The sequence below is a fragment of the Aethalodelphis obliquidens genome, unplaced genomic scaffold, assembly GCF_003676395.1.
Source record: "Aethalodelphis obliquidens isolate GAN/ISIS:26980383/991018 unplaced genomic scaffold, ASM367639v1 scaffold73, whole genome shotgun sequence".
Lineage (NCBI taxonomy): Eukaryota > Metazoa > Chordata > Mammalia > Artiodactyla > Delphinidae > Aethalodelphis > Aethalodelphis obliquidens.
Window position 1 is genome coordinate 7,632,865 of NW_020838017.1, and position 20,489 is coordinate 7,653,353.

Genomic DNA, 20,489 nt, shown 5'->3' on the forward strand with positions numbered 1-20,489 from the left:
AAAGATGCACAGAATGACAGTCAATTGATATTTGACCAAAGTGAAAATGCAACAGACAGTTTTCTCAACAAACGATGATGGAACAATTGGATACCCATAAGCAAAAACAAAAACAAAAAACAAACAAAAAAATGAACCCTGACATAAACCTCATGGCACAATACAAATAAAAATATCCAAAATGGATGATAGATAAGCTTAAGTGTAAAATATAAAACTATAAAACTTTTAAAAGAAAACATAGAAGATCTTAATGATCTGGAGTTAGGCAAAACATTCTTAGATATGACACAAAAAGCATGACCCATAAAAAGAAAAAAAAAAGGATAAGACAAACTTCATCAACATTAAAAACTTCTGCTCTGTAAAACACACTGTTAAGAGAAGGAAAAGCCAAGCTATATGCTGGGAGAAATATTTGCAAGTCACATACATGACAAAGGACTTGTATACCCAGAATATATAAACAACTCTCAAAACTCAACAGTAATACCCAATTAAAAAATATGTGAAGGACTTGAACTATATTTCACCAAAGATGATATACAGATGGCATATAAAACAGGAAAAGATGCCCAACACCACTAACTGTTATGGACATGGAAGTGAAAACCATGATGAGATACCACCACACCTGTTAGATTAACTAAAATTAAAAAAAAAATTGACAATACCAAGTGCTGATAAGATTGCAGAACAACCAGAACTGTCGTATATTGCAGGTCGGAGTGAAAAAAAATGGTACAACTGCTATGAAAAACAGCTTGGTCGTTTTTTATAATGTTAAACATATACTTAACTTATGACCCAGCAGTTGCACTCCTAGAGAAATGAAAATTATGTTCAAATAAAAATTTGTAAATGAACATTTATAGCAGCTCTATTCATAATTGCCAAAAACTGGAAACAACCCAAATGTCCTTTAACATGTCAATGGATAAACAAATTGTGGTATAATGAAATACTGCCCAGTAATAAAAAGGAATGAATTAGTGATACATGCAACAACATGGGTGAATATTAAAGACATTATGCTAAGTGAAAGAAACTAGTCTCAAACTAGTCATACTTACTGTATGACTCCTATTATATGACATTCTAGAAAAGAAAAAACAAAGATGATGGAGAAAAGATCGATGCTGGCCAGCGGATAGGGTTAGGAGGAGGCTGTGACTAAAAAGGTGGCAGCATAGGGAATTTTGATGGTGATGGACCTATTCTGTAACTGTTTGTCATGAAGGTTACAGGAATCAATATGTGTGTTAAAATGCATAGAATACATACATCAAAAAAGTCAATTTTACTGGATGCTAACGTAAAAAATAAAGAAAACAGAACAAAAATGTACACTTGGCATTTCAGATATAAATGAAGAAACACTACTCATAAAAAGAAAAATTATGAAACACAAGGCAGACAGAACTGAAACAATATCACACGAGTGTAAAAAATTTTTTTGGAAGAGAGTGATTAAGTAACTTGACAAAAGGTCACACATTTAATAAAAGACAACAATGGGGTTTGAAGATAGGTCAGTCGGCTTGAACTGCAGAAGAGCTTTATAACTGCCCTACAAAGTACCTAGGTTTAGTGGGTAAGAGCATTTGGATGTGGACTCAACATTGCATGCATTTGAATCCTGGCTCCACCCTCTAGTTTGGAACCTGTTTCCTCACCTATAAAATGAGATTAATAGCAGGACTTACTCATACATCACCTGGCACCTAGTAGGTGCTGAAGAAACGACAGCTATTAACCACTTAAGACTTGATTTCTCCACTGGTAATAGAAATAACATTGGCACTGTGAAGAGTTTAAATCAGTACACAACAAGTATGTTCTCTGGCCAGTATGTTAGTTTTTCCACAAAACACAAATCCTTAGGGTTCATATTTGGTTCATTCATTAGAAATGTAGAAAATTGAATTTAGGTCTGTTTGATACAAAACACAGTCTTCCTTCTACTCGAAACCCCACTGTCCTCTTCTCATTTGTGCTGCATACTGATCACTTCCTGAATAAATGTACATGAATATTTTAAATTTCGATTGAGATGATCTTTATCAATATTTTATATATATAATCAAAGACAAGAAATAGTAGTCAAGGGACTCCCCTGGTGGTCCAATGGTTAAGAATCTGCCTTCCAATGCAGGGGATGTGGGTTCGATCCCTGGTCAGGGAACTAAGATCCCACACGCCGCGGGGCAACTAAGCCCGTGCGCCACAACTACTGAGCCCGTGCACCACAACTACTGAGCCCCTGTGCCACAACTAAGACCTGACGCAGCCAAAGAAAAAGAACACAATTAAAAAATTTTAAAAAAAGAAATAGTAGCCAAGATTAGAAACAACATTAGAGAGGGAGAGGAGCAGAGAAAAATTCTCCTGTAATAATTTTTCTGAGCATAGCAACTCTGGTTAGCTCACTGCATTCATGCACTTGTGAAGCAGGAACAGAAATTACAAGCACTCTGGCTATTATTATACATATAGATCACCTCAATTACTTTAAGTGATGTTGCTTAATACAATGGACAGCAGCTTTTTAAAACAGGCAGAGCTCTTTTCCAAGTATTGACGTCAGCAGGTCCTTGTAATTGTTCCTCTCAATGGCTCAACTGCCACTAGTCACAGATGTCCCCTGCATGACGGGACTGCTGCTTTCCACACTGCAGCATAGACACACGGAAGCCGCCCTCTACTTGGGGTTGGCGGGAGTTTGGCAGTAACCTTTGCCTCTAGCTTTTTAGCTGTGTGCATCATTTCCAGTTGGAGGTGTAGGATGGTTGGGGGATGTGGTTCAGGGTGTGCTTAGGTAGGGAATCTTTTATCTCTTTCTTCATTTGTGTTTAAGAAATTCAGTGCTAGAAAGGGACAGCTTGGAAGACCTCAATGAACCTCAATTCAGCATTGGTACTGTCCCTATTCATAGTCAGAGGGCTGTCTGCCTAAATAATTTAGTTTTCAGGTGAGAATCAGAAAGCCCTTTCCCCCTACTCCAATTCATTTCCCCACAAGCCCTAACATGTTGCTAGAAATATCAAGGTTATTAAATCTGGATCAATATTTTGGCTAGACTTAATTTATTGGTCCTTTAGAAAAGTGTAAGACCTAAAGGGAAGGGACCCAGGGAAGATAAATTTTGATGAGAACTTTAATGGAGAGATAGAAAAAGAGATTAGAGGCAGCAAAGAATCCATGGGCTGGGGGTCGGGGGGTTGGGCAGCAGTGCAGGACAGAGGTGGGGGAACACAGAGAAAGGAATAGAGCACAAATAAAAACAGAGGTTACTAAAAACAATTTTGCCCACTCCATCGGAAGAAATTTACCTGGTCCTTCTAAAATTCAGTAATAAGAGAATGATTCAATAATTAGATATTCTCTGCGAATTATCTCATTATCACACTTTGAGTAATCTTTGTTGAACAGAGGGAAATCCTAAAGATGTTGGGTTTTAGTGATAAAGTGAGATCTATCACTTTCAAGTTGGTTGTCTTAATTTTGCCTTTATTTGCCACAGCAAGACTTGGAAAACTGTAAAACTCTGTGTTATTTTCCCTCTACTGGCTGTGTTCCCATATCCATAAGGATGCTTCCGGAAAGACCAAACTTGAGTCGTGTCCCGGATGTGACCAAGTCTGGACTATTATCTAGCATCTGTATAAAATTCTCATTTTCTAAGAGAACACTTCCTAAAATAGGTCTTGCAACTCCAGAAAGTCTGATTGGTTTACCCGCTGTGTTTGAAGACTCTTTTGCCCTGACTGAGATCTGTACATGCTCCGCCTTTGTGATAACTGGCCATGCCCTGGGGTCGGGTAGGGTGGAGGATGACTGTACATGCAGAACAGAGAAAACAGAGAAATGACATCTTAATTTCCTGTAAAAATCTTTTTGTATAAACTGTGTGAACTTTGTTGAGTTTAAATAAATACTTTGAAGTCTGAGATGACTGGATTTCTCTCTGCACTGTCTAGAGTAACAATAAACTTCCAGCAAACATCAACTTCTCAGGATGGAGCCAGAGCCACCAGCTTCCTTAAGAAAAGGAGGGGGAGAATTCCTTCTCTACTTCACAGAAGGCTCTAATATGGATGCAGATAATAAACCATGTTATAAAGTCCCCAATTGTACCTCAGGTTCTGTTCATGATGTGGTTAACAATATGGGCCCTGGAGTCAAAGACAAGCCGGTTTAAATCCCATGAGTCTCCACAAGTTATTCACTTACTCTGTCTCAGTTCTCTCTGTAAGATGGAGCTAATAATACTATGTAAAGCATTGCAACCAGTTCCTGGAGCATAGTAACGGCTAAGTAAATGGTAGATGTTAGTATTACCATTATTGTTGCACTTGATATTTGTTATCACTGACATAATTATTATTCCTTAAATGGACATCTCTTTTTTTGTTGTTTTTTTTCTTGCGGTACACGGGCCTCTCACTGTTGTGGCCTCTCCCATTGCGGAGCACAGGCTCCGGATGCGCAGGCTCAGCGGCCATGGCTCACGGGCCCAGCCGCTCCGCGGCATGTGGGATCCTCCCGGACTGGGGCACGAACCCGTGTCCCCTGCATCGGCAGGCGGACTCTCAACCACTGCGCCACCAAGGAAGCCCTGGACATCTCTTTTTGATGTGCTCCACAGAGTTGGAGCCACTCCACCAACAGGCTGGGTGGAGAACTAAAATATCACTCTAAACCACCTAGGGCCAAGACAGCAGTTGGGTTTTCAGCTCAGTGTACTGACTAGTTGATAGTGGCTTCCTGGAAGGCTGTGTGGACAAGAATTCTAAGGCTGCTGATGAGATCAGCAGAGTGCCATGATTGATTATCAGTGACTTCCATGAGCATGAGAGGGAGAAAGGCAATACTTTGTTTATTTGCCAACTCTGGCCTAGGCACTGTGGGTCATGGCTCAGATTCTTTCAGTTCCTCTGAAATACTGCAGAAAAATACAAATATTCTCCTTCCTGGTTACTACAGTTCTAGCACTCTTGATGTTGAAAAGAGATTCTTTTTTTAAAATTAATTATTTATTTATTTTGGGCTGTGTTGGGTCTTCGTTGCTGCGTGTGGGCTTTCTCTAGTTGTGGCAAGTGGGGGCTACTCTTCGTTGTGGTGTGTGGGCTTCTCACTGTGGTGGCTTCCCTTGTTGCAGAGCATGGGCTCTAGGTGCGCAGCCTTCAGTAGTTGCAGCACGTGGGCTCAGTAGTTGTGGCTCATGGGCTGTAGAACGCAGGCTCAGTAGTTGTGGCACACAGGCTTAGCTGCTCTGCAGTATGTGGGATCTTCCTGGACCAGGGCTCGAACCTGTGTTCCCTGCATTGGCAGGCGGATTCTTAACCACTGCACCACCAGGGAAGCCCGTGAAAAGAGATTCTTATTGGTAACAAGCTATAACCCAGTTCAAGACCAAACAGTGAAAAAAATTTTTTTTAAATTTTGTTTAGAGTTTCATTGCTTCCTTCTGGGAAAACTATCTGGCTATTAGACATCATAATCCGAGTAACATGGTGGTCTCCTCTTCCCCAATAATGACGTTAATGGCTTATATTTTCAGAGCATTTAATTTGTAAAATGCTCTTACATCCATTAGGACACTTTATATTCAACAATTTGGCATGTGGTAAGCACAAAAGGAAGTGAAGGCAAACTGGTGTGGGTATTTCTTAAGACTCATTTTAAGTTCATTGATGATTCCAGCACATATGTTTTGTTTCCAAAGTGCTGGTGTTTCACTTCCAGGGTAATGGTATCTGCCTCTTGCTGTAAGCCTCCTTCTGGTTTCTTGACTCCTTAATTTATTTTCCTTTCATTTATGATTTTTCCTCATGTAATACATGTTTGTGTATTGTTAAAATATTGCCCTCATGTTGTGCGGCATGCCCAAGTATTTCCTCAATGAGTCACTTATGGATCGCAGGACCAATTCTGTTCTCAAGACAAAGTGCCAAGGCTAAGATTAGTTCCAGTTTTATATTAATGACTGTTGATTCTTAAGGCTCAGAAACCTCTAATTGCTGCACAGATACCAAAATGGTCAAATGGTGGCCTGTGTGGAAGGCAGGCTCTCACTCATTTCCTGTACTAAAGGGTTGTTTTCCTGTCCTAGATAGCTTCTACTTCAGAAGCATAATCCATTCTCTCCCACTCATCCAGTCTCAAGAGATTTGAAACTATTCTGCAATAAAAGATGTGTAAGGTTGACCCTCCCTGCCCACGCTGCTCTCTTCTCAAATGGGTTGAGTCAGTATTTCCTTTTTCTCTAATTCAGCAATGGGCCAGCTGGTTTTGTCTGATAGATTAATACCCAATTAAATGACCTTCTCCGAACTTCATCTAACCAAGAAAAAGACAGAGTTAAGCAATGATTTAATTAATGGAATCGAAGAAGACTGGTAAAGTAGATAAATTCAGACCCTAAAACCTCTTTCCGTCAGAAATATTTTGGGAAGTTTCCATAGTACAGTGATTTGTTTCTATTATGAAACTTTAAATTATATAATAGGGGAACTATGTTTTGTCCTCCATTAATTGTATGGCAACCTAGATGGGTCAAAATTCCTTAGAAGAAGAAATAAAAAATATTATTTATTGTTTATATGACTTCAAAGCTCAACAACAACAACAAAAAACTATTAAGACCCCATGGCCCTATATCTGTTATATAATTGTTTTCACTGAGTTAGGGTTTGGTATTATATCCTAGGTATACATTAAAAGGTGCTACAAGAAACAACCATATGAAATCTAATTTTGCATTTAATGTGGGGATATAATTTGAATATATTTTTCACCATAACTCAGTGTGTGTCTTAGGAAGCTCTCAGAAAGATGCGTGTATCAACTTCAGTATGAAACAGTAATACATAGTCCAAGTTAAAAAATGGCCTAAACAATACAGACGTGTAATATCTCATTAACAAGAAGACTGGAGAGAGGTGACTGCTGGTACTGATGTAGCTGTTCATTGATGTCATCAAAGACAGTATTTTTCTTTCTATTTTTCTGCCCTACCATTTTTGGCTGTTGTCTTTCCAATCTAATATTTTGTACCTCATGTCACATGGTGGCAGCCACAGGACCAGGCCATATATCCACATCAGGTCAGGAAGAAAGAGAGGGATGGGTCAGCAAGTTCTTTTCTCCCTATCCATCTGAAGAGAGAACAAAAGCTTTTTCAGAACTAATCTACTTATATCTCATTGGCATTTCTGGATCACATGACCCCCCAACAAAATCAGAGTCATGTTAACCAATTATCATAGCTATAACAATATATTTTCCCTGGCCCATTTTTTAGAACAATCCTTATGGGCAACCTTAAGTCTAAGGAATTGAGAAAAGTTTAAGTCATGGCCCCTGCTTTCTTTCTATAAGTTTAGCCTCTAGTTGAGAGGCAATTCATATATGAAAAATTAAATAATTGTGAGACAATAATAATAATAATAGGTACACAGGCATTCATCATGAAATACAAGTGAATGGCCTAGATAGTAAATGTTGAAGGATCCCACTATGGTTTGGGATGAACAGGATAGGTTTCATTTTTATTTTATTTACTTATTTATTTATTATTTTATTATTTTTTTTTGCAGTACACGGGCCTCTCACTGTTGTGGCCTCTCCTGTTGCAGAGCACAGGCTCCGACGCGCAGGCTCAGCGGCCATGGCTCACGAGCCCAGCTGCTCCGTGGCATGCGGGATCTTCCCGGACCGGAGCACAAACCTGTGTCCCCTGCATCGGCAGGCGGACTCTCAACCACTGCGCCACCAGGGAAGCCCTATTTATTTATTTTTTTAAAATGTTTATTTATTTGGCTATGCTGGGTCTTAGTTGCGGCATGCGGGATCTTCGTTGCAGCATGAGGAATCTTTAGTTGCGGTATGCGGGATCTTTAGTTGCGGCATGTGGGATCTTCAGTTGCGGCATGCAAACTCTTCGTTGCGGCGTGCAAACTCTTAGTTGCGGCATGTGGGATCTAGTTCCCTGACCAGGGATCGAACGTGGACCCCCTGCATTGGGAGCATGGATTCTTATCCACTGGACCACCAGGGAAGTCCACCAAGATAGGTTTTAAAGAGTAGGAAGGGTTTAATGTAAACCTTACAAAGGAGTTTAAGATATAATTAAATGTCTTCTTTTGCTATTAAGCCCCAGAACTACATGTATTCTGACTTAATTTTTATTTCTACAAATCTTCTTCCCATCTTCTTCAAAAGAGTCAATTTTGGACTTTAGTAATTTTTTGAGGACCCACGGCCCATCAGCTACTTGAAAATCAGGAGTCTAGTAATAAGGTAAAATAGCATGAACAGGAAAAGTAGGTAGCTGATGTAATGAACTAATGAATAAGTATATCTATAGGGCAAAGGAATTGGAAGACCTTAGTGGAGGGAGGAGAGCAGGGAATTTGAATCCTGAGGACAGGGAGTCCAGTTCCAGCTGACATTTCCTAGCTGTGTATTCTTGAGCAAACTGCTTAACCTCTTAAGCTTTGTACTTTCTCATTTATAAAATAATGATGGTAATTTACTCCCCATTGACTTGCAGAGATTATATAAGCTAATATCCTCGAAAGTGCTGTGTAAACTTTAAAAATGAGGTACAAAGTATTATTTAAAAGTGATACTCATTTCAGTGATAGACTTCTTCATATAGATTTTATTACTATCACTCTATCAAAATGCCCATCTGATAACTAGGTTCAGCGTTCTCACTGACTTCACACTTGGTTTTGGCAGATCAAAGCTGACAAGTCCACTTGGTTGGGGCTAGTAAGCATAAAAGGGCCTCTGAAATAGGAAGCAAATATCAGGCATTCTGGTTGGCTGACTCCTTTCTAAAGCTTGTCAGCTTAGAGAAAATTCTCAGATGTCAGGATCAGTGGGATTCATTCCACATATGTACATAATACTAGCTCAAGTAGAGTTCACCCCCATGTTAAAAGTGGGGTTATAATGGGGCAAGATCTTACCTTTCCATTTTGAGAAAGCCTGACATCACATCTGTGAAAATACTATGAACCTCTGGAGAAAGGTTTTAGGATATGGATAACATGGTGATGATGTTCAACAGTGGTTCAATCTTGATTTGCTAGATTGTTCATGGAAAACTTGAAATAATTTTGGAAAAAGTAAGGAGCACCCTGTAGCTCTCACACCCCTAGCCTCCTGAAATAACTAACAGAAATTAGAAAATAGTCCAATCATATATAATAAAGAAACCACAACATGGAGCACTAAATACGAGATAGGATACAGGAATTTTCTTCTAATCCTAATGCTATAAATGTGCAATAAAGGGAAGAATAACACACAGTGAGTTCAAAATAGAACTGAGAAGGTACCATTCATTCTACTTTAGTAAAATTCAATGAAGCACACACTGGGTTTCCAAAATTGTTGTAATGAATGTTACATGGAAACTCATGGGTATCCATCTCATTGGACCCACCCCATTGGACAGGGGAAATGTTAATATTGCAGACCATGACAGGCTGTATCCAAGTGCATGCCTAGCATGCTTGACTGGCTGTTACAGTCTTAGGGCTCAATGTCAAATTCCAGACATGGTACTCATTCTCATTATTGTCTGTTGACCTGATATTTGGCTGGAATAAAAGACTTTAAACAAGTAGTCCAGATGGGAGATTGACACCGATAATGTTGTAGAATAATCATTTCAATAAATCTTAAGTGCATTTAAACCACTGGTTTCTTGGACATCCTAAAATGTACAATGCTGTTTCTGGGAAATAAAATAAAATTCTACGTTTATTGCATTGCTCTGTGACGCCCTTCATGGAATAATAATTGTCTAGGGACCTTGCGGGAATAAGATTAACATATTCTTAGGGACTTCCTAGGTGCCCAGATCTTACATATAGCAACTGATTGAATCCTCATAGCCAGTCCAAAGAGTAGTCATTATTATCATTTTTCCATAGATAAAGTGAAACCTGGGTAGGTTAACCAATTGACTCAAAACCACTAAGAGATGGAGCTGAGATTCTAAGTAGAACTCACCAATCACACAGTCCCATCTCTTCTATGATTCTGAAAATTGTTCTTTTTCCACCATAGCATATGTCTCTGGAGAGATTACTAATAATGCTTAAATGTATATATTGTTGCCATCCATATGACTGCAATGCCTAGGAAACAGGGTTAGGAGGAATTCTGGCCAACTGGATTTTCTAATTAACTGAAAGTTTAATGTTTTCTTTAAAAATGTTGTTGACACAATTCCTGAAATGGCCCATCCCTCTTCCTTGGCTTAGCAAAATACAGTGTTTAAAAGTAACCTTTTCTCTGATCATGTCATAGTCTTGACCAGATCTCTGCTCAAATGTCACCTAATCAGACAGCCTGCCTATGACCACCCTTGATTAAAAAAAAATCACTCCACATTCTCCCCTCACTCTATCACCTTTGTACTGCTTTACTTTTTTCCTCATAGCACTTATCACTAATTGGTATGTTACATATTTGTTTGCTTTTAGAATGTATTTTTTACTTTTACTTTTACAAATGTATTGTTTACTTTTTAAATGTACAATGTTTACCTTAGAATGTAAGCTTCATGAAAAAGCTTCCATTTATTATAGCCAGAGTTGTTTCTCCGTGGCCTAGAACAGTGCCTGAAATGTAGCAGGTACTCAATGTTTACTGAATAAATGAATGAGTGAATAAATTAACTCAATTATATATCAGTTCTAACCATTCAGTCTTGTTGCCACAAGTAGATTGGGCTGAATTTGTGTGTGTGTGAGACACTCTGTCACCCTTTATATGGCACCAAGGAATGGGGTTATTTATAATAAAGCTGTTGCCACATTATCTGACTCTTCCTCATACAAATAGACACAGGGCAGCAATTTAAGTAATTTAAGGCTCTGGTCACTTGGAACTGATCCATTAAAGTTGTCCTATAATTTGAAGAAAAGGATTGGTATCTTATGTGCTCTGTGTTTTACACTCTGCAATCTTTTATGCTGAGTGTGCACCATGTAAACACATTCAGTTCTTAGCAAAGGACATAAATGTTGAAAACTACTCAATTTTAAAGAAACCAGGTTCCAACTTTCTTAATGTTCTCTACAGAGAAGATCGCTGAAAGTGGAGTATCCTTAGAGAAGGCAACCATTTGCAGATTATTTTCTCGTATCCTTTCTGAAATGCTGTTGCCAGCACAATCACTACCTTGCTACACATGACCCTGGTCAAGTGTCTTTTTACTCCCTCTTGCTTAAAAAAGGTAATCTGCATGCTGTTTGTGGAAGACAGTGAAGATGACTGAATATTAGGGGATGGAGAAAGACTTATTCTGAATAGTACTACAGGTATTTGGCAGCTGAAACAAGGATATTCCTTTCAGTAGTGAATTAAGTGAATGGAGTTGTCATAGCAAACATGTATGTGTCTTTTGGGTATAAAAAAGGCCCCAACTGCTATGTTTTCTATCCCTGTCTTCAGGGTGTAAGTCCAATGTATTTGGAAGCATTGATGAACCTTCAGGCTGTCTGAAAACTTTCGTGAAAACCTTACTATGAGAGCCAACATCATGAGAGGGAGTCAAGTGGTGGTTAAGAGCTTGGGATCTGGAGCCAGATTGCCTTGTGCTTCAATCCTCGGTCTGTCAGTTACTGACTGGGTGACACTGGCCAACCATCACTATACATAGAACTTGGGTCATGGCACTCTCTCACTCAAACCACTTTAATGGCTCTCCGAGTCTGTATGGCTGTGCCCTGCTTCTCTCTCAGACCTCTTTGTGAGCTACTTTGGGGGCCACTCCTCCTCTTGTTTGTTGTGCTTCAGCCTCAGGGATCTTCTTACTGGGCCCATCTCAGGGGATCTGTACTTGCTGGTCCTTAACTTAGAATGCTCTTCCCCCACATATTCTGAAGGCCTGCTCTCTCACTTCCTTAGGGCCTCTGCTCAACTCTTACCTCTTCAGAGATGCTTTGTTAGAACAGCTTTCAAAACACCACTTGCCTTTCATTCTCTACTTCCTACCCATATTTGTTCTTCTTCATAACACTTATCATCCCTGAGCTTCTATCTTAAAATTCACTCTTCATTGTCTGTGCTGCACTCCACCTCATCCCAACCCTAAATGTAAGCACATGAGGTTATGAATGTTGTCTTGTCCACTGTGGAACTCCAAGGTCTTGAATAGTGCCTAGCACACACTAGGTGCTCAATAAATATTTGCTGAATGCAAGAATCTATACCTGATGTAAATTGTGTCCATGAGAGTCTCTTTCTCATTGATTTGGAATTGGGCCCAAAAAGACTATGTCAGCAGCAGGTGCTACAACTATAAAGTCTTATAGTATCAAAAGCTGAGACTCAAATATCAGGAAAACAATTACAGGTCACTCTGTAAAGAAAAAAGTAGGCTCAGGAAGAGAGAGAGATGTTGATCCTCCCATTTCCAAGACTCTAATCCTACTAATTCTCTTTGCTTAGGAGACGAGTGCATTTCTGTTTCTTGCAACCAAATGATCCCTGACTAATTCAAGAGTGAAATAAGTTGACTTTTCTTAAGAGCTTTTGGGGTCCTAGAGGGCAGAGGAAGTGCTGGTGTGCCTTTTTATACCTGAATCTCTAGAACCTATTACAATTATTTCTAGTACATATATGATAAATAATTAACAAATAAAAAATTTTCAATTTGGAACTTAATTCCAATAACGCAGAAGCCAATGATCCCTAGTTTACCCTCCTAAGACTGTATTTCTCTTTTCTCCTTCCTTTGGATGCCTTTCCATTACCCAGCTCCTCTCAGGCCCTCACTGAATATTCTGCTCAGCATCCTTGTATGGGACACATAAAAAGTTATTCAAAAACAAAATCCTCTCCACACCAGGCACATAGTAAATTCTGGTGAAGTTTCTGGATGTTCTATGTCAAAACATCAATGTCTGTTGCTTCCAAGGGGCCAGTTCCATCATCTTTAATAGTGTGGTAGGTTTTGTGAATTTACATCTTCAAACAGTTGACTTTATTTTGTGGTTGCTGATCTTTTTATCTTGAACCAGAAATATGGTTTTAGCACCAACCAGTGAATTGAAAATTCTGCTCTAAAGTAGCAGAAAACAGTTATTTTACAGGAGAAAATTGGGGCTTGCAGTGGAACGTTTAATTGTAACCATCACAAGTATTGTCCTATTCAGTAGTCTAATCCATACTTGAATCCATGATTCCACCCCTTCATCTTATCTACCTTTATCAGAGTCCTTCCCAAGACTGAGTTTTATTTTGATGAGTTTTTGGTTTCATCAGGCATCCTGTGATGCAACCTGTCCTGTTTCCCATCTAAGACCCCTTCTGCTGATAATCCTCCTGGTTTTCCTTTAGTTATTTTCATCATCCTATTGGCTTAATGGTATTATCTTTTCTACCAAAGATGGAATCTCTTTAATCTTTGCATTAGTACTTTTTCAATTCTTGCATAAGCTGCCATTTAAATATCATAGTTTATTATTTTTTTGATAAAGTAACTATTCACAATGATTGTGAAGTTAGTTACCCATATTTTGGTCTTTTATGTATCATTCCTTAATTGATGCCCTCTCCTCTCATCATCACCCCTTCTTCTGGGCTCACTGCAATTACTGACTGAGAAATCTTTCTCTGAGTAGGATAAAAAGGAGAAAATTGATATTACTCTAGAGTTTTTTATACCCTGACAAATCATAGTCACAATTTAGAATGCTATCTTATATTAAATTGATTTTCAGGGCCAGTTACCCACACTAGATGAAAACTAGGACAAGAACACACTAATTCAACCATTTGAAGATTGAATCCATTGTTTCTACTTGTCACTTTCAAGAGCTATTTGACCCAAGTTGGACTTAATTCAATTACAAAAGTGACAAGACTTACAGTGTGAGGGGAAAGGGGTTTCTACTTCCCAGGCAATGGGAACAAAAGCTCAAGTTAGAGTTGTGCTATGTGTAGGCTATGATTTTGAAACCCTGAGACATGACTAAGGGATGCAGCGCCACTTTCCTTGGTGCTCCCCTGGTGGAAGAAGCCCAGGTTGAAACACTTCTGCCTTCTCAGCCCAATGGATCAACATTCTTTTGTTTAGAATTATCTTGCTATCCCATATGAATATGGGTGTGGACCTTCAGCAGCCGACCTGTAGGCATAGAGGCAATTTTGTTTTCCCCTGGTAAGGTGACCCATCCCTGTTGAATTCGAGGAGGTTAGGAATCTGTAGGACGTTTAGAAGAGAATCCCAAAATGAAGTAGGATTCCTGGTTTGAGGAATTGGCTGCTGTGAGGTCTCATGGGAGTTGAAGTGGTGATTCAAAAATGTCATAATTTATAGGGGCATCTGAAGCATTATCAGCACAGCACCTATAGTCATGTGACTTCAGCAAGGCCAGTCAGTCTGTCTGCGAAATTTTAAAAAAGCAGAGCTGAGGAAAGGAGGCCAGTCTCTCTCAGGTGGCAGAAGCTATAAGCAAGGAGATTTGGATGATTATCAATAGTCATGCTTCCCACTACAAAGGAAAAGCTGGTTCACTGTCAGAAAAATCTAAACTGACCCAGAGAGAGACCAGAGATAAGGATGATGCATTCCAGCCCCTGGTTCCACTGTCCCTGAGGTCCAGGGGCACCTCTCCTACTTCCAGTTTGTTGTTCAACTATTTCTTTGATTATATATAATATCCCCAGAAACCTTCCAATAAACTCCTTTCTGGACTAAGTTAGTTCCAGTTGGGGTTTTGCTCATTTGCACTCGAGTCCTAATTATACATATACGCTTGGGAATTCAAAATCAGGCCATTCTAATGGCATCTGCAAAAAGGGGTGGTTTGCAGTTAGTCCAGTTATAAATTTTTCTCAATTTACTAACCATAATTAAGGGTGCTATAGGCAGGAATCAAAGTTTTTCTGGTTCTGTGTTAAGGGCTGGAGTGCAGTGTTCAACAGGAAGTTTCCAGATTAGCTCCTGTATACTTTGATCACCTGTTCATCAAGAGATTCTCATGGCCTCCCTTCTACTGACTGAATACAAATGGCCACTGGAGGGAGGAGAATGGGTAGAGCCAAACCTTCAGTGTTCCTCTAAATGCTTCAACCTTTTCTCCCTTCTTCCCCATGAGACTACATTTTAAATATGGCTTTAACTTTCAAATGTAAGAAATACTCTCCTTGGACCCTTTAGAATATATGCCTCCTAATTTTATAAATTTAAATCCCATTGATGGCTAGTGATGTTAAACCATTTCAGTTCCCACTACACATATTTCTGGAGCATTCCATAGGCCAGAATGTTTTCAGCTCTTGGCATACCCATTTCTATTCCTTCTAACTTTCCAACTTGTCCCGCACAGTGCTTGATGCAGTCAGCTCTTACAAGTGGATTGCTGAGTGAATAAGCAACCCTGCAAGCGCGTTGAAGAAAAATTGTGAGTTGATTAATCCTTCTCTTCCACTAGGTGGTGCTGGTTAATATGTCGTATGCCTTGAAATGTTTTTTTGTTTTGTTTTTTTTCACATCTTTATTGGAGTATAATTGCTTTACAATGGTGCGTTAGTTTCTGCTTTATAACAAAGTGAATCAGTTATACATATACATATGTTCCCATATCTCTTCCCTCTTGCGTCTCCCTCCCACCCTCCCTATCCCACCCCTCTAGGTGGTCACAAAGCAGCAAGCTGATCTCCCTGTGACATGTGGCTGCTTCCCACTAGCTATCTATTTTACATTTGGTAGTGTATATATGTCCGTGCCACTCTCTCACTTTGTCACAGCTTACCCTTTCCCCTCCCCATATCCTCAAGTCCATGCTCTAGTAGGTCTGTGTCTTTATTCCCGTCTTACCCTTAGGTTCTTCATTACCTTTTTTTTTTTTCCTTAGATTCCATATATATGTGTTAGCATACGGTATTTGTTTTTCTCTTTCTGACTTACTTCACTCTGTATGATAGACTCTAGGTCCATCCACCTCACTACAAATAACTCAATTTCGTTTCTTTTTATGGCTAATATTCCACTGTATATATGTGCCACATCTTCGTCATACATTCATTTGTTGATGGACACTTAGGTTGCTTCCATGTCCTGGCTATTGTAAATAGAGCTGCAATGAACATTTTGGTACATGACTCTTTTTGAATTACAAAAAAACAAACAACCCAATCCAAAAATGGGCAGAAGACCTAAATAGACATTTCTCCAAAGAAGATATACAGATTGCCAACAAACACATGAAAGAATGCTCAACATCATTAATCATTAGAGAAATGCAAATCAAAACTACAATGAGATATCATCTCACACCGGTCAGAATGGCCATCATCAAAAAATCTAGAAACAATAAATGCTGGACAGGGTGTGGAGAAAAGGGAACCCTCTTGCACTGTTGGTGGGAATGTTAATTGTTACAGCCACTATGGAGAACAGTATGAAGGTTCCTTAAAAAACTACAAATAGAACTACCATATGACCCAGCAATCCCACTACTGGGCATATACCCTGAGAAAACCTTGAAATGTTTTAAAGGCCTCAATCTGTCACCATTTGGTTGGCAGTAGGGCTTAAAGGGAGGCAGCGAGTTTATTTGTCCAAGCCAGGAATTTCTGAGTCTTCACTGGGCCTTTTCCTCTAACTAGATGTGTGGGCTTCTTAATTTCCTATTCTTAAATAGGGTGAATGGCCCTTTACCTAGCTGTGTCAGAGGATGTGGTGAGATGTTCTGCTCTCTCTTGACACTTCTCAGAGGCCCATTTTCCTGGAGTCTGGGGACACAGCTTTAGAAGACCTAAATGGGAAAGGGGTTGTTTGGCTAAGAGAGTAAAGACATAGGCTTTTAGTGACTAGTACTGGACAACTCACTATTACCTTGACCACTGGCCATTAGCATTTGGTCGAAGCACTATTGGTGACCCCAAGGATCTCCGTTTTTGCCCATGATATTGCAATTTAGATGTGATTTTTACTTTCAAAATGTAAAAAATACTCTCCTAGTATTGTTTAGAATATACTTACAAAGGGAGCTTTTAAAGAACTCATGTTCGGGCAGGACAACATCTAATGTAGTAGTGTTCTGCTTATCAGGCATCATCAGGAAAAGAGATGTTGCATATAAGCAAATTTTCCAGATATCCAAACCTTATTCCTCTCCATGCTAGATCTTTTGAAAATTTTGCAGCGTTGCAATAGATAAAAATAGTCCTAAAATATATTGTGCATGCTGTGCTTTCTTAAGCATAATATGCTAAATTTAATTTATTTAATAACTCAAGCATCTCATTGAGTTATGTATATATTTTCTAAGAGCTGTTTTATAGTCTAGTATTTCTGCCCTGAAGAATTAGCTAAATGCTTCTATCATTCTTCCTTCCTTCCTAAGCATACTCTACTCTTCCATTTTTCAAATTTTCAATCAATGGCATATCCTAAGCTGGATACCAGATTGGCAGGCTGCTCAGTGTGGGTTAACACCAGTGATATCCTCCTCAACTGAAGTTCTGCATACTATTATGTTTAGACAGAGGACCCCACTCCCTTCCTGCCTTCCATGGGGTCCTCTGGACTCCTGAACATCTCAAACTCCAGGAACAGTTTCCTAGCCAATTCTCTAATAGGAGACCTCACTCTGGGCACAGTCACTCTCTGAATACCTCCTTCCTATCCATAATCCGTAACGGAAAACAGTTTTGTTAAAGACACCAAGGATATAACACTAACATAATAAAATAGGGAAGGGAGGGTGGAAATCTACAGAAGTCAGAGCCACAGTGGTAGGCTCTTACCAAAAAGTGAGACTCAAGATAAGAGAAATAGCACACAGGACATCTTTATTCAGAAGAACAGAAATCCAGTTCAAACTCTCTTAAGCTCAAATGTTCACCAACAGAAAAGGGTCTGGAAAACTTCAGGAGAAGATGGCTACAAGGGTTCAAACAGCTTCTAAGACATGATTGCTCACATCTCTGCCGTGCTTGCCTTTGCCCTGGCTCCATGCCCAAACCTGTCTTCTCCATTCATGGTCCCCAGCAGATCCAGGCTTATACCCACCTGGCTTCCAGGCAAATGGAAAGAGAGTTTTCTCTTTCCAATAATTCCTACAAGCATCCCAGAATTGACTCTCACTGGCTGGGCTTAGGTCGCATGGCTCCTGAAAGTCAATTATTATGACTGAAAGCCTGCAATATACTGATTGGCCAGATCTATCTCCAGAGATTAGAGGAATGTGTCAGACAACCATAACCACATGGACCTAGAATTTAGAGTTTGAGTGTAGTTATTCCCCAAAGGAAAAACCATTGTATTGCTACCAGTATAGGTGTGAGTGGATGCTGGGAAGATAAAACCAACAGATTTGTGCTAAAGAAGCTAATGGAGATGAACAAGTAAAGCCGGGAGGCCAATTACCAACTCCTATTATGATTCAAAGAAATCCTGCCACATACCAGCCATGTCCTCCCACTGGGTGCCTACCTACTATACAACCTTCATCTTTAAGGTTCTCATCTCACCCCCATCTGCTTCCAGGCAGAATTAGGAAAGGGAGAAGGTTACTGCTGAAATCTCCTTTAGCCAAACATCTCTGAATTCTCCAAGATCTTTTATCCTGTCAGGTCTTCAATTACTTCAACTAATTTTTCTTTCTTTTGACAAGTCTTAAACAGGCTCAAAATCACAACTATTTTTCCAAGGACATGAATATTGTAGAAAACAATCAAATATAGATCAATGGCTAGCCCCATGTTACTCTGATGGTTGACCATACTATCACACAAGAGGACCACCTGTGATGTAAATCTAGATCATCCTTCTTATCTAGTTTCCCACTATTTAATTGGAAATTTTGAAAAGTTCTAGAAGACCCCATGGATATCTTCCTCATCTTCTCCTTCCTTCCTTCACTACACAAAAACGAACTGAGATCCTACTATGTACCAATCACTGAGGATACAACCATGAAGACACCAGTCAAAGTCTGCCCCTGCCCTCACTAAGCGTGGCATAGACAAGGAAATGGACGACTATAATACAGAGTGGTCAGCACTAGCATAGAAGTAGACATACGGTGGCATGAACATAAAGTTAAGGGCCCTTAATTCCTACTGGCAGGGTCAGAGAATTGATTGGATGTATTCCCATTATTGTAATGCCCTCAGGACGCACTTGCCTTCTTCTGATCTCCACAAAGTACCCGAGATGATATATGGGGCAGGAAGGAAAACACCCCAACATATACCTTAGACATTAAAGAGCAGAGATTCCTAACTTGGGTCCATGAGCACTGGTTTTAGGGGGTTAGGTTGTATACAAAATTCCCCATGCTTGTGCATTCTTCATGGGAGAGGATTTATAACTTTCACCAGAGCCTCAAAGAGACCACGATCAAAAGGGTTTAAAAGTCACTGCCCCAGAGAGAAAGAGAGAGAGAAACAGAAAGACAGAGAGACAGAGATGCAATCCTTGATGAAAGATTTCTATTGTTTGATGGGGAGCCAAGGAATGAGGGTGATTCCAGCTGAGCTGGACTTGCATCATCTCACTTCCCTTGAAACAATTTCCAGCTAAGATTGAGATTCTTGAAAGTATACTAATGGATGTTTTTTCTTCTTCTTTCTTTTTCCTTTCATGGTGAAGGAGCCTATTGCAAGTTGATTAGATTAAATTAGCCCCTGCCTGTGCCCCACCCCCATCCCTTCCACAGGGGACATTGAGCAATATCCTGATCAGGCCATGTGTGGATCTGGGCTGTGTCTGGCCTTCCTGTGAAGTAGGCGAGGCTTGGCTCCAGTGCCCCCCTCTTCAGTAGTCCCTCCTGAACCCCCATCCTTTAAATATGTGTCTTTCCCCTCAGGGCTTATCCTGTACCCCATTCTTCTTGTTCATCTTCATTGTTACCAAAGGTAAGGTGCTGGTTGATAAAGGAAGGAATTCATGATTGCATTTCAAGAGAAGATTATCCAATAGATTTGGAAAGCTCTTCAGGATTCAAAGGGATGAAGCTTTGATGGCTGAATGACTGTCAGAGGAATTGATATTTCAAGCCACTGGAGATTCCCAAATCACACTACAAAGGTGGCTGCTGAATCAGAAGGCAGCTGTGTACTCAGAGGCTAGGTCACAACAATGGGCCATACTTTATGAGAGTCACTGGGCCTCCCTGCTTATTAACTTCTTTTTTTGTCAAGTAAGAGGATTGGACTAGATTTTCTCCAATGTGCCTCTAGCTTCAAAATATCAGAAAACTGAACAAGAATTAAAAAGATACTGAGCATCAGACTGGGGCTCAATGTACAAACAAACTCCCAATAAGCAGAAATGTCTAAACATAGAATGGTAGGTAGTAAACTCCCTCTCATGGAGATGTTGATGCAGAGGCTGGGCAACCCCTTGCAAAAGATATTATAGAAAGGAGTTTTTGTTGTTGCTGTGTCTCTCTCTGTGTGTGTGTGTGTGTGTGTGTGTGTGTGTGTGTGTGTGTGTGTGT

The 20,489-nt window shown here is 39.8% G+C and overlaps 1 long non-coding RNA gene across 1 annotated transcript in view; it reads right to left on the bottom strand.

Annotated features, from left to right (window-relative positions):
* Window positions 1–6,547: 6,547 nt before the first annotated feature.
* LOC113612164 (uncharacterized) overlaps window positions 6,548–20,489 on the bottom strand; it is a 69,388-nt gene continuing 55,446 nt past the window's right edge. Inside the window, exon 4 of the long non-coding RNA XR_003429743.1 lies at window positions 6,548–7,160. This is a non-coding gene — a long non-coding RNA (uncharacterized LOC113612164). The remainder of the gene's footprint in view (window positions 7,161–20,489) is intronic.